This window comes from Solea solea, chromosome 10 (assembly GCF_958295425.1).
Source record: "Solea solea chromosome 10, fSolSol10.1, whole genome shotgun sequence".
Classification (NCBI taxonomy): Eukaryota; Metazoa; Chordata; class Actinopteri; order Pleuronectiformes; family Soleidae; genus Solea; species Solea solea.
The window spans coordinates 25,890,615-25,904,346 of record NC_081143.1 but is presented as its reverse complement, the minus strand read 5'-3'; the positions used below and the strand labels follow the sequence as shown (position 1 = coordinate 25,904,346).

The following is a 13,732-nucleotide window of genomic DNA, read 5'->3' as shown; positions in this document are numbered from 1 at the left end:
GTGGCAGCCCTCGCTAATATTGTCCAACTTTTATCTCCTCCTCGTCTGCCCTCGAGGGCTCGTGCGCAGACATCCCGTCCAATGTGCACAGTGAGTTTCCAGCTCAATAACCCCACTAACAACTCTCTGTCCCTGGCGTGGAGCCTCTGTTCGGTTTATTTGCCTTTAGCTATCTATCGAGTTTTGCTCCTGCTGCCATCTGGGATTCAATAGATATGATGTTTGCACCATGCTCACAACATTTTGAAATATGTCTTTTATTTATTCAAAATAATAATAATAACGCTATATAAAGCCTTGCATATAGACTGGAACTATTCTCTTATAGCTTTGCAGTAGTTAGTTTTCACTGTATTGCATATAAGTTCCATCAGTGTTGCAGGCCTCGCAGCATGAGTCCTCATGCCTGGGCTCTTTGGCTTTATAAAGGAGATGATCATGTGAGTGGGGGTGAATAAAACTTCCCCTCCTTTGCTGCATCTATCTATTCTCTGTTCTCATCTCTCTGTCCATCTACATCATCGCCACCATATGAGGGGAAATATTCTGTCTCTCACTTTGCTCATTTTCTCTTTCCATCCTCCTTCCCGCTATTTCTCCTCCTTTTCCTTGTGGCCCTGGCATCAATAATTCACAGACCCCTGCAGAGCAAACTGCCTGGTGGACTGATTAAACATGAGAGAGGGAGAGGGAGAGAGAGAGATTGCAGAGGTGCTAGGGAAGATGCAAGTGAGATGAATCAATGTTTGAAATCCACTAAATGTGAGATATGCAAGTGAGGAGAAATGAATATATGCTTGAGTCATGCTTTGTATGATTGTGCGCCTTGCTCCTCTTCAATCTCCGTGAGAACCTGAGACTTGAAGACAGTGTTGACTTCTTTAGGAATAGCCGGTCGGGGGCTAATGGTTCGGGTGAGGCAAGGTTCTCTTATCGGAAATCATTTGAGAGATATAAATATTCAAGCCTCACATCGCAGCAGGAGAGTGTGCATCATAACTCTGATTTACACATGCAGCCTCATTCATGTACTTGCCTTAGGTGGAGGAATCATCGCGCCGTCATCTCGTTCCGCCGCCAGTCGTCCTTAAATGACCTCGCGCACAGAAGTCAGTCAGATGTTTTTTTGTGATGTAAATGTAAATGTCATCGATCGGTGTAAGTGGAGCGTGTTTCATTTGCATACAATAACACTTGTGTCGTGATGGGCAACAAAGTATTTCACCGTTTTACATGAATGTCACCTGCCTCACGACGCTTGACACTGAAGTAAAAATGATTCATACTGTTTTATGAATATTTATCAGTCTTGTTATAGCACATTTCTTCAACTAAATCACATTGGATGAGCTTTTTGGGGGGTTTTTTTCTTACATTTTGCAGTTTTCCTTCAGATACTACAGCTTCCTCCGTCAGTTTAAAGACAAGCAGATTTGGGTTAAGTTGGTAGGTTAGGGTGTGATGCGCTGGTGACTTGTTGTCCAGTGTCCTGACCCTCAAAACATCAAAGATACAATGGAACAGTGGAACCAGGTGTTGGATATCTCCTTTAGGCACTTCCTCCATTGTTGAGAGCATTATTAAAGCTGCTATCAGTGACATATTGTAGCTAAAGGCCCAATCTCATTTCTCATTTGTCCCTTGGAACTGAGTTAAGAGAGTTAGCGGTTAAACTCTAGGCCTCCAAAATGGGAATCAATGGGACACCCCTTCCATCTATCCAGATAGATAGATATAAATGAGCTACTGTTGATTATAAAGTGCAGGATTATGAAAAATAATGAGTGTTTTTTTATCAAGCGTGTGCACTTTAAATTATAAATGTAATTTCTATGCACCACTACATCACTGTCCTCCCCGTCTCCCTGCATGACTGCACAGTCTGATGGCTCTGTGTACAATGGAGTCTATCAGCATGCACGTCTGGAGCAGGAGCCTGTCCCCGAATAAGCTTCTCTGTCGTGGTGATGTTCGGGGTGCAAAGGATGGCAAGCGAGTGTTGTTCGGTGTTCTCCTTTCAGCAGCGAGTCCACCTCCACGTCAGCCATTGACCGGACCCACCTAATCAGCTTGTCCAGCCTTTTGAAGAGACGTCTTGTTCTGCCTCCCCAGCATAAAAGAGGACACGATTTGATATCCACAGGAGTTTCCTACGACATTGAAACAGCCTACATTTGGCCCTTTTTTTGATGAGGTGATTAGTGTTTCTTGTCCTTTGCAAACTCGTCGTCCAATTTCGTTTTCCAGCAGCAGCCCGGAGTTCCCACAACGTTTACTTCAACTCCATTAATTAATCTGGACAATATCTCATCAACCTTCACTTCATCGAGGGTATAGCTAATGTTAGGGGTAAGGGATAAATGGGTTTGAGCCAATTTTAACCCTTCTGTGACCATTTGGCATGTGTACTTCTCATTACCGTAATTGTGATATCTAGAAAATACCTAAAACTATGGCCTGGCGATCTGTCCAGGATGTGACCCCACCTTTCGCCCTATGTCAGCTGAGATTGGCACAGCACCCCGCGTGACCCTCACGTGGAGGATAAAGCGGTAGAAGATGGATTGATGGATGGATACCGGTAATCAGAGCAATAGAGCCTTGCGCCCATACACTTCGCCCTCAGGACTTCTGTGGCATGACCATCCAAGAGATTCACCAGCGCGTCACATGTTCTCAGAACCTTAATTGTTAAACGGTTGAATAACTGCCAGATATCGAAAGTGAACATTATCTTGGAAAAAGGAGCAGAAGCACTCACTCATTGAACATTTACTGACAGTGCTACAGCCATAAAATCCGCTGCCACAGATTTGGAGTCTGGTGAGTGACATGGGTGCAAATTCATCCAATCAGGAGCCAGAAGATTATATCATCGCTCATTATGTCTGATAGTATTTCACTTTGAGTACTTTTTTGGGGGGATATTGACATTATACAGATTTTAGAGCCAGTGTAATAATTCAATCTGCAAGTATCAATTTTTGCGAACATGCCAACTCTGAGTGTCACACACTCAGAACATGTTAGAGCTGGCAAGAGAAATGCCATCATCATTAAATGATAAGAAATGATAAGTGGGCCATGAAACCCGGAGGCAGGGAATTCATTTTCATTGAGTATCGACTGGCCTCAAAAAATAAATAAATAGACCGAGTGAAGGTTCATGAGCTGCTGGTATATTAATGACTCATGGCGTAAACTGAACAATACAATGTATTGTTATTGAAGCCTGTGCCTTTAATTTTCCTCCACATATTTATCTACTAGGGGTGTTTGATATGCAAACATAGATATGCAGACCTCTCTATGAATATGAATGCACGACAACCCGATCAATGTTCCATCTTTTAATGTTATGAATTTGTTTAACACGGCTGCAACTTCTCGGAAACCTTGGAGTAAGAAATTAAATTTTTTTGTGATGGTTTTATTTTTAGCAAAAAAATATGAAATGCAGATCAAAGAGCTGTTTTCAATACATATTTATTTTAGTTAAGCCATTTTGTATTACACTGTTACATTTTGTCAGATTGAGAGGGGAAGCCCATGGATGAGTGGAAGGGAATTGAGGCTTGTAACTGGTATATAACCAACAACCTGACCATTTATAACTTCAATCATGCATACACTTTCAATCATATGGTGTCCATGTGGCAATGCATACCTTGCTTTATTGTCTATTTGGCTCTAAACGAGGCCATAACTTACCAAATTGCCGTTGTGCCGCAGTAAGACCTACAGCTAATGGCCAAGGCCACAAACTAAGGAAAATGTTTAGTGATAGTCATGAATTAAGCCAGAAGTAGGTTGTTCAGTGAGTCATTTTCTCATAGATTTACACAGAACCCACTGGCGTTTCTCCCTGATTGCCACCTACACACTGGCTTTACTTCCAAGACCCAGAAACTATGTCCACTGATAAGAGAAAAGGTTGCTAAAAAATGTCAGGACCTTCCAATTAAAGCCAAAAAACAGCTGAGAACAGTAGAATAAACTATATTATCTGTGAAATACCTCATCATACTCGTCATCAATGGACTATCAAACTCAACAGATACCAAAAAACATTGACTTTCACATACAAAGTATGAGATGAAGATTACAAAGTCAAACGCTGTTGAAGGAATTATGATTTTAATGTCTGAATACTCAGAGAATCAGTTAAATCAGCAAATACACCAAGTACCACCTGAGAAAATTCAGATTGCAGCTATGGACGTTTGACAGGAGGCAGATTTATTCCCAATAAGATAATTTGCTATCTCATCCTCCTCTTCCTCACATACACTTCAGACACTGGTATATTAAAATAAGATTAAGATGTGAGTGAGAGATAAGGTGACTCTAATTATTGTTATTATTGTTAGTTTATTGTTATTTGTTTCATATGCAGTATAGAACAGTATTTCTGATTTTCCTCCAGGCATCACCAGAGAAAGCTCGCGTACCACTGATGGTAAACGTACCACAGTTTGAGAACCATGGTGTTAAACGGTACAGTAGTCCTACTGTGCTACCTTCACCTAAACTACATGGAGAAATGCCATGTTGCTCTAACCGGAAGAGAAACTTTGCCTCTTAAGAGTTTGTGGACTGGTAGTTTGTGATGATGGAGAGCTGTCCATTAAAAGAGGGGGGCGGGGTTGTAAAAGACACCACGTGCTCGAAAGGCAAAGCAAAGCGGCTAATATTTATCCGTGGTGCCGTGGGAGCTTTGGCAGATGATAGGAATTGATGTTTCCATATACAGTCCTTCCCTCTGCCTCTGAGATTTGTAACAGTGACTCGTAATAGTTCAGAGGTGCACGCGAACGCACCAGCATACTTATTGTAAGTCGCTTGAAATGCATCTCTGCATTGAAACATGACAGCGTGATAAAACATTCAGCTCTCTCTCCCTCTCTCTTAGTGCTTGCTCTCTTTCTTTCTTTCCATTTCACCCACCGCACTGTTTACACAAATCTAGTGTGTGGCTCGCACTGTCAAGCTACCGTTTACATGACTGCGAGGCATTATTTCCCCTTAATGAGTCCTGCCAATGCCTCAGGCTGCAGATATATTAGTGTCATATTAGGAGGAAATGGAGGGAATTCAGTCCAAAGGGGGCTTAAGGTTTTCCTTTTCGTTATGGAACCATGGGAATAATCATATACTGTATCTGACATACAAACTGCAATTTGTTCAGATGCCAGAGGCAGATGTTGTGCATGTTCCCCTGCATGTGCTCACATGTAGAGGCTGTGTGCACCTATGTTCTGATGAAATTCTAATGAAATGCAGTCTTGTAAACCCTCAACTTTGACTGAGGATAGCAATTTCCACTTGGACTTAAAAATGTACTTGTATTTAAGGGTCTAATCTGTGCATTGCAAATAAGTTATTATAGGAAAACCTTAACAGAATCCTATCAAATGAGTTACAAATCCTTACTTAGTTCCTTTTCACACCTAATAGTCCAATAGTGCATTTGGTTCACTTGAAGCAAACCTAGACCTACGTTTTTAGGCGGACCAGAGTTCGCTTCTTTGGTGTGGATCGGAGTTCGGTTGCGCATTCACACCTCCACAAACGAACTGGACTTTCCGAGCAAACAAACTAGGATTGGATTTAATAGGAGCTGGTGTGAACGCAGCCTCAGACTAAGGATTATTGGCTCAGATTTGGGATTCATACGAGTCTAGAAAACAAACTGTGTCACCACTGTTTAGCTGAGCCAAATCACCACTGGAGGGTCATTTTAGTTTATTGGGAGTCTTGGAGGGTTTGGTTTTGAAAACATTGATTTCAGTTATTTTGCCAAGGGGGTTATGTTTTCACAAGTGATTGTCTGTCTGACAGTAGCATAACTCAAAAAGATTCAATTTCTTGGAGAAATGGGTTATGTAGGAAGGAAAAAAAATGAAAGAAATCATTAGATTTTTGTGATGATCTGAAGTAGAGTGTCCTAAGAGGACTCCATGAGTGCTTTCTCTAGTGTGTTGCTAAATTTGCATTATGCCACATAATGTTAAAGTTGAATAATGTGTGAACATATCCATGTAGATATATTCATGCACAGTCGCTAGATGACAGACAAGGGCGACTGTCACTCTGGAGATAGGGTGGATTGTCTTCTAAACGAAAGTTTTGGGGGGTTTTATATCTGGCTCCTCTGTAGTCTACATGCTAATGTGTCCTTGTGCGAGGCATTTAACCTCGAGTCTTGCTTATGAAGACGAGAAATGTGCTTTAAAAAGACAGACTATTTAGCTTTTGAACGGATGCAGTGTGGCAATTCAGCGTTTAAACCCTGGTTTGGCCAAAGTCTTTCTCTATGGAGTTCTCAGACTATGTTCTATGGTGCTCGGACTTGGCAGGTTGCAGGTTAGATTAAACCAAATTGCCCATTGGTGAAAATGTGAGTGCCTCTGTATGTTGGCACTGTAATAAACCTGTTAATATTTAGTTAGTGACCTCTCATGCCCACCCCTTGGAGACCAAATGTGGACAGATGGATGGTTAGAGGTTTCCTCTGGTCTGGTTCTGGTAACTGGTTTTGGCGTTTCTCTGGTTATTTATGTGCTTGTGCCTTTGCTCTGATTCATTATTAAATATCCCCCCGCAGACATCGTTGGCAGAGTATTGGTATAACTCACTCCCTCATCAATAATGAGTTTGTTGGATCATCACTTTGTGCCATGCTGCAGGATTCCCGAGCCCCATTGATGGAGGAGAGATGAAAGCTGTTTAAAATGAAAGTGGGAGGATAGAGAGCGCAGGATGAAAGACCAAAGACAGAAAAAGAGAGATTTATTTTCTATCTCTCTTAATAATTCCCTTTGATAATTAAACTTGAATATTTTTACCACACTAATAGGCATACAGTAAAAGTGAGAAAAATATTTTATTCATTCATTCATTTATTTATTTATTTGCTTGGCTTCACTGACACTGTCAGGTTTCTCTTTCTTCTTCTCTTCATTTTAAGGTGTCAATTGTTTAGAGTGGGTTTGATTTGATTAATAAACCATTGACCAGATGAATAGGAATAAGTGTTGAATAAGGAACTATTCCAGTGGACGATAATATTGCTTCACGCTGATTTGTTTGTTTAGTCGTCGTTGTCATGTTTGCACTGTGTTTCGCTGGGTGTTTGTTATTTGCTGTGAGCTATATGAATCATTAGCATATATGCAAAGATGATTACTGGGCGAATTCTAAAATTACACAGTTGTTGTTTTTTTTTTTTTTCTGCAGAACTCAAATTAAGCTTAATGACATATTTTCCAAGCGCTCCAGGCTAATGCTCATTTATTCTTTTTATGGTATGTTGTGACTACACTGTTGACTGACAACTGGAACTGAGCGAGGCGAGGAACAGACGTTATAGGAATCAGGTGCACTTTATGATGAGGGTGATGGATACTCAGAGCTGACTTATTATGCTGCGTTCGCACCGAACATAATTTTTGCGCCGTGGGATCGTTTACATGGTATGTCACTACACACACAAACCATTTAAACACAATCGATGTGCTAACTACGCTACATCAACACTTAATTCATAACTTACCAGGTATTCCAGTCCTCTGCTTTTTCTTGCAGCGAAACAGGTTGTTTTTTTTTGACAGGAAGCTGAAGTTTGTTTGATTTGTAAGATGCTCACGTCCACACACCAATGTCCATTGAAAAACAATGGTTTATGCATGACCAAGAGGTTGCTGGTCTTCTGCCACCTCGTATGGTCAGTATGTCTTACCGTTGTTTTTCCAAAATTATGGATTTCAAACAAAAATATAAATATGTTACCTTGGGTTTTCTGCACAAATGTACAAAAGTCAAGCTCATGTCATTTACCCCCAAAACAAGATTGACTGGAAATACTTGCACTTTACACAGTATTGACATAAAAGCTGTTTTGTTAAAATTGATATTCATCTCCATTAACTGTTGAACTTCAGCGATCAATCCCTGAATTTGACAAATTTGACAGCCGTAAAAATAACACATTTTTACTCACTTCTAAGTCAGATATTCAACATGCAAATAGACAATGAAGAAAACAAGAACTCTTTTAATGAAAAGGCAATTATTTAACATTCAATTTGAACCCATGCAGTTGTTTATATTACTGTGATCTAGATTTTTGGAAAGAAAGCATATGATACCATTCTGCTTCTGTGCAACGAGAAGCTGACGGGAACGTTCCGATGCGATCACTGATATCGCTTTATTTAATCTATCTGACGGATGGACACAGGTGGAATCACAGATGGTGAAACAAACATGTTCAGAGCGATGATGTGTTTTTGATGATGTTGACGTGCTTCTATAAAAAAAAAACAATGATTTGGTGTCTTGATGTGACTGATATGACAACAGTTTGGCTCAGAATAACACATTTTAGAGCCTTTATGCCTCCGCCTGTATTGTCCATGCTCTCTCAAAGGGATCCGACATGAATAGGAAATGTTCAAAAGTACCGACCGGATCATTGTGCTTTTTTTTGTAAAGGCGTGCGGTTGTGATTCCTGTGAAGAGTACACTCTGCCAACAGCGTCTCATTATTATTATTTACAAAGCTCCACTGGCGAAACACTCTCCTGACTCCATGATGTCCGTCTTAACATTCTCCACCACACTCCGCTGCTTGTCGGGAGATGCATTTCAGGATCGTGACACTTCCACAAAAAACTACATCATTATGTTTGTGCACGGAGAAACACAAGCCACAGATGGATGTCCATTTATAGACCTTTTGTGTAGCTGTGGACACCCCGGCTGTCTCAGCGGGACAGACGGCACCATAACAAGTATAAATAACTTGCTTGACTGGCAGAGGTGGGGCGGACGTTTGCAGTTTGCAGGAACAATTTTTGTTTCTTTTTGTCAGAGAAATGCATCGGAAAATGGATTAAACTGCGGCTCGAGGCTGAAAGTTCAAGAAATTGAATAACCTGATCATTGTTAGTGGCCATTTTGTGAGTTCAAATTGAGGGGATGGCTTCTGTATTGACCTGCAAACAGTTTCCACACAATAATAGTTCAGTAGCAGATTGTTGTGCATACAAAACACTTGACCAAATGTGCTCTTAACTAAAGTTTCATCCAGGGATTGGTGGCTAAGGCCAGTCGGACTTGATGCCTCAGACTTGGACTCAACTATTGAATGAACACGCACTCAAAGGTTTAAGATGAGGATTTTGACTTGTTGAAGACGCCCATATTGGTTTGACATACAATAGTAAAGGTGCTGTAAACCAAATTAAAATCATTGAACAACATTGGCATAGCCCTTCATTGCTAGATAGTTTCTGAAAAGATGGAAATGAAGCTTCAATTGTACCCTCTGTTGTATTTATGCACATGTACACATACAGTAACTAAACACCCAAACAATTTTGTTGATTTCCACAAGAGCTGAAACAATTAATCAATTATTAATTAATTATTAAAGTAATTGTCAACTTTTTGGATAATCGATTAATCAGTTTGAAGCTTTTTTCGTGATTAAAAAGAAGATTTCTGATTGTTTTAGCTTCTGAAATGTGAGTATATTCTTCATTTCTTTGCTCCGTATAACAAAGAAATCATTAAAACTCAATCATTTTGGTTTGTGGACAAAATAAGACATCCGAGAATGTCATCATTTCCAGGTTTGACAAACTGATTTAATTATGACATGCAGTGGAGGTTGTATGGGAATGATGATGTTCTCTAACGTCTCGAGAATAAAATCTCGGAGAGTCGGCAAATTGGGCAAAATATTGAGACACACATGCACAGAAACGATTGATTCCACTCAATTAAAATCATAGCTCTAATTTGAGGAGTAAACAGTCGGAATTCCTGCACACGTGAAAAACGGTAACTGTGACACTTTATTCATTGCTTCACCTCCACAAACTTTATATTCCTCTGATATGATAAATGAAGGTTTTTCTGTCTGCCAATTGCCTTATAGTGAGGCTTTAAGTGCAGACTGGAATAACAATTCACTCCTGCATTTCAATTTTCTTCACCTTATTATCGGTTTTATATTCCGCTCGCATTTTATGGAACCAGCTCCTCAGGATGTATCCGGAGGAGACGCAGTCACAGCTGAGCTCCACGAGAAATGACTTGTGATTTCTAAGCAATCTGGGTTTGTCAGGTTTAATTTTTAATGCACGGAATGTCACATTGTGTACACACCCGTATATACATGAGGAATACATAAAATGATGCAACATGAAATGCTGCAGTCCACAGCGAGCTGCACCTCCTCTCTGTAAGAATTTGAATACGAGCAAAAATTAGTTTATAGAGACTTTAACAGGCCCCACATTTGAAAACCCCTTCAGCCAAAGAAGCAAAGAAGTTTCCTCTTACTGTCTCTTACATTTTATCAAAGAAACAATTTTGTAAACCACAGGGCCATTCTGAAATGTATGAAATTCATTCATATTTGACTTCCCTGAATAATGCAGACTTACACGGACTGACAATGTGCTGCTGTGTCGTCAGCTGTGGGAAGAACGAATGGACTTTTTACGCTCGAAAACTCAAATACGGTTCAAATCAAAAGAACAGATTACAGCTGTAATGGAAAGGATTGATATAAAACACAAGTTCACTGTTGTCTGCGAGTGGTTTCCGGATGTAGGCTCTCTGTCCTCAGTCCCCCTGACTTTGAGAAACTTGTTCCTGCTTTTATTTCATCTCATCTGGCCTCAGCCTCCATCTCTCACCTTCAGCTCGCCCCAAAAATTCTGCTGCTCGCCTTTTAACAAGAAGGCGTGAGCACATGCTCTCCCCCATGCTGGCCTCCCTCCACAGACTCCCAACGTGTTGCGGAATAGATTTTGTCTAAATGGATGTGCTGCAGCCGTACGTACCTTCGGAGTCTCTAAGATAAGCTGCGCTTAGTGGTTCCTCAATCACAGCTGAAGCTCTGAGGAGATCGGGCTTTCACAGCTGCAGCCCCGTAATTGTAGAATGGACTGCCATTCATCTTCACTGTTTAATTTTAAATCTCTTTAAGAGACTCACCTGCTTTTCCTCTTCATTTGAGACAGGGTGAGTCTGTTGATGTGCACTTTGTGGGTGAGATGTTGTTCTTTACCCACTGTACTGTATTTTATCTTCTGTATCTATCTATCTTCTACCTCTTAAGCTGTAGAAGATGCGCAATCTGAATTTCCACCAGTAGGTGGAGCATTAAGCCTCTCTCACCAAGCAAGAAAAAACATTTCGACAACAGAAGAAGTAGTCGCCAAGTAAAGTCATCCAAGCCTCGACCTGGCGACCCTCGAACTGGCTGACACCCCGACGGACCTCAGTATATATACCAGGGCTTTGTGGGTGGCGCTGGTGCCAATCCCAGCTGACACAGGGGGAAAGGCGGGGGGGAAAACACCCTGAACAGGTCGCCAGTCCATCACAGTGCCACATTCACGCTCACGGTCAATTTAGAGTGTCCAATTTACCTGATCAACCAAATCTGCATGTTCTTAAGGGGGATGAAAGGAACCAGGAGAACCTGGAGAAAACCCACGCACACACGGGGAGAACATGCAACCACACTACACCAACTGTGTGGCCCCACATAAGAATGAATAAGTTTAAGCTCCTCCCACAGCGTGAGCATGCACAGGCACATGATACCCAACCCATGACCTTGTACAATAGCTCCGCCCATATTGACACACATTTTATAATATCTATTCTCCCTTTCCTTGCTTTGCAGCATATGACGGAAAAGCAGAGGGATGTGTATGTGAAGCTGCTTCGTAGAACAGCCAATAGGAGGCGCTCGTTCTCTCGGAAATGCCCTCTGATTGGTCAAAGCTTCCCATCGCATGCCCAGATTTCCCCAAAGCTGGAAACAGAACCTTGAGGAGGCACAGAAGTTTTGTTCTCCCTCAGATCACATGACACTGAAAGGTTCTTGTTGTTGTTTGTTGTTGTTTGTTGTTGAATCGATAAAGTCAGAAATATATGTTGCCTACTCCAGCTTTAATTTCCCTGCAGTAAAAAGCAAACCCAAAAGAAAATCCATTATCATTTCATAAAATAAATAAACAAAGTGGACGTTCGGTGACGTTTCTTGAATTTTTGCCCCACTTATCCAATCAATTAAGCTGCACTTTACTGCACACTTACAAAAACAATGTTTTTGATTGATAGCACACTGGAGAAATCAATAGTGATGGCTGGAGAGCTGCAGCTTAAAGGGCTGTATTTTTATTTTATTTTTTTAAATAAACAAAATTCTGATGTCCCATTTAACTTTTTTTTTTATTTGACAGATCCAGTCGATTGTGGAGAGGAGGTAAAAGGAGCTTTAATTTATTTTTGCTATTTTTTCAGTCAGATAATGGGATTGCTGTCACGACATAAACACCACGTGACAGAGACTGAGGCACGGTGGATCACGGGTGAAGAGACGATCCTGTCACGGTCAGGTGTGATCTCGCTTGAGAAGGTAATCGGCGTCTTTTGGAACGACGGCGGGGGAAAACCTTACAATCGCTCAACCACTCTCACTGAGAGGCAGTGAAACAACGATGTGATCCGAGCTTTTCCTCTGACTTCTGAGGTAATTTCACCGGTGCTGGCTGAGCCTTTTAAAATGAAGCGCCCTGAAAAGTTCATATTTCATATCAACTCTATATAAATGTGGGAATTAGCAGGTGGATGATTCAAAATGGCTGAAAATGAAGAAGCTTTGCCTTCAATGCTTTCATAAACCAATGAAATGTAATAGCTGACATACCTTTACATACCATTTATATACCTTACTTTATAGACCTTTTTAATTCATATACTGTGTGCTTTTGTTGTTTTGTTTCTACTGTACAATGATATTTTGACCTATTTGAGGCAATGACATTCTTTTTATTTTACTGCCTTTTTTGACATTTTTAGGCCTAACAATAATACAGTATAACAGTTTTTTTTATTATATACATGTTATTACCGTACCATAAATTACCGTAATAACCACCAGTGGCTTGGACATGCAGCTTCTCCGCTTCATACCTGGAAATACCAAACTGTCATATCAGTCACATCAAGGGTTAAAATACTATTTAGTTTGCATTTTTAAGCTGTACTATGAATTTTTTTCAACTGTTATTGACAAAAAAAGATTTATTTTGTCCATTGTCAGTTTAAATAGGTGTTAACACAGCATTTTCACTCAATCTAAACACCTTTTTCTTAATGTTGATGATGCAGATGTTTAGTCTGTATTACGCCATCGGGCCCCCCCCCCCGAGGCATTACTGAAGCACACCTGCCAAACTGCATTTTGCTTTGGCGAGGTGCCACTCATCTCTCACATGTCATCGGTGTTCACGTGACCAGAGAGGATCAGCAGACCCTCAGGCGCTGCTCGTGGTCCAGGCAGGAGGGGGAATCCCTGGGGGCTCTTCTCCATCCCTCGCACAGTGGATAAACAACGAGATGCACGGAATAAATAAATACATTTTGTTATAAAAAATGTGCATGTAAAATGAAGCTGATAAATAAATAAAATGTTCTCTCTTGATCCAATACACATTCAATGGTGTCCAATCAGAGAGTGAAGCCAATGTGGAAGTGACTTTATACTGTATTCTTGTGAGTGGCCATGAGGGGGCAGCACCACTGGTTTATATGTAAGATTGTGAGAAAACGAGTCCGATGAAATAGTCTTCAATAGTATATTTTAGGACAAACATTGCAGATTCACTTTGTTTTAGCTTTTAATTGACATGTTTTTGTT

At 40.7% G+C, this 13,732-nt stretch overlaps 1 long non-coding RNA gene across 1 annotated transcript in view; it reads left to right on the top strand.

The window, feature by feature from the left end:
• Positions 1-13,275, top strand: part of LOC131466377 (uncharacterized) — an 89,542-nt gene extending 76,267 nt beyond the window's left edge. Inside the window, exons 3-6 of the long non-coding RNA XR_009241418.1 lie at positions 11,480-11,603; positions 11,711-11,907; positions 12,334-12,562; positions 13,204-13,275. This is a non-coding gene — a long non-coding RNA (uncharacterized LOC131466377). The remainder of the gene's footprint in view (positions 1-11,479; positions 11,604-11,710; positions 11,908-12,333; positions 12,563-13,203) is intronic.
• Positions 13,276-13,732: the final 457 nt, after the last annotated feature.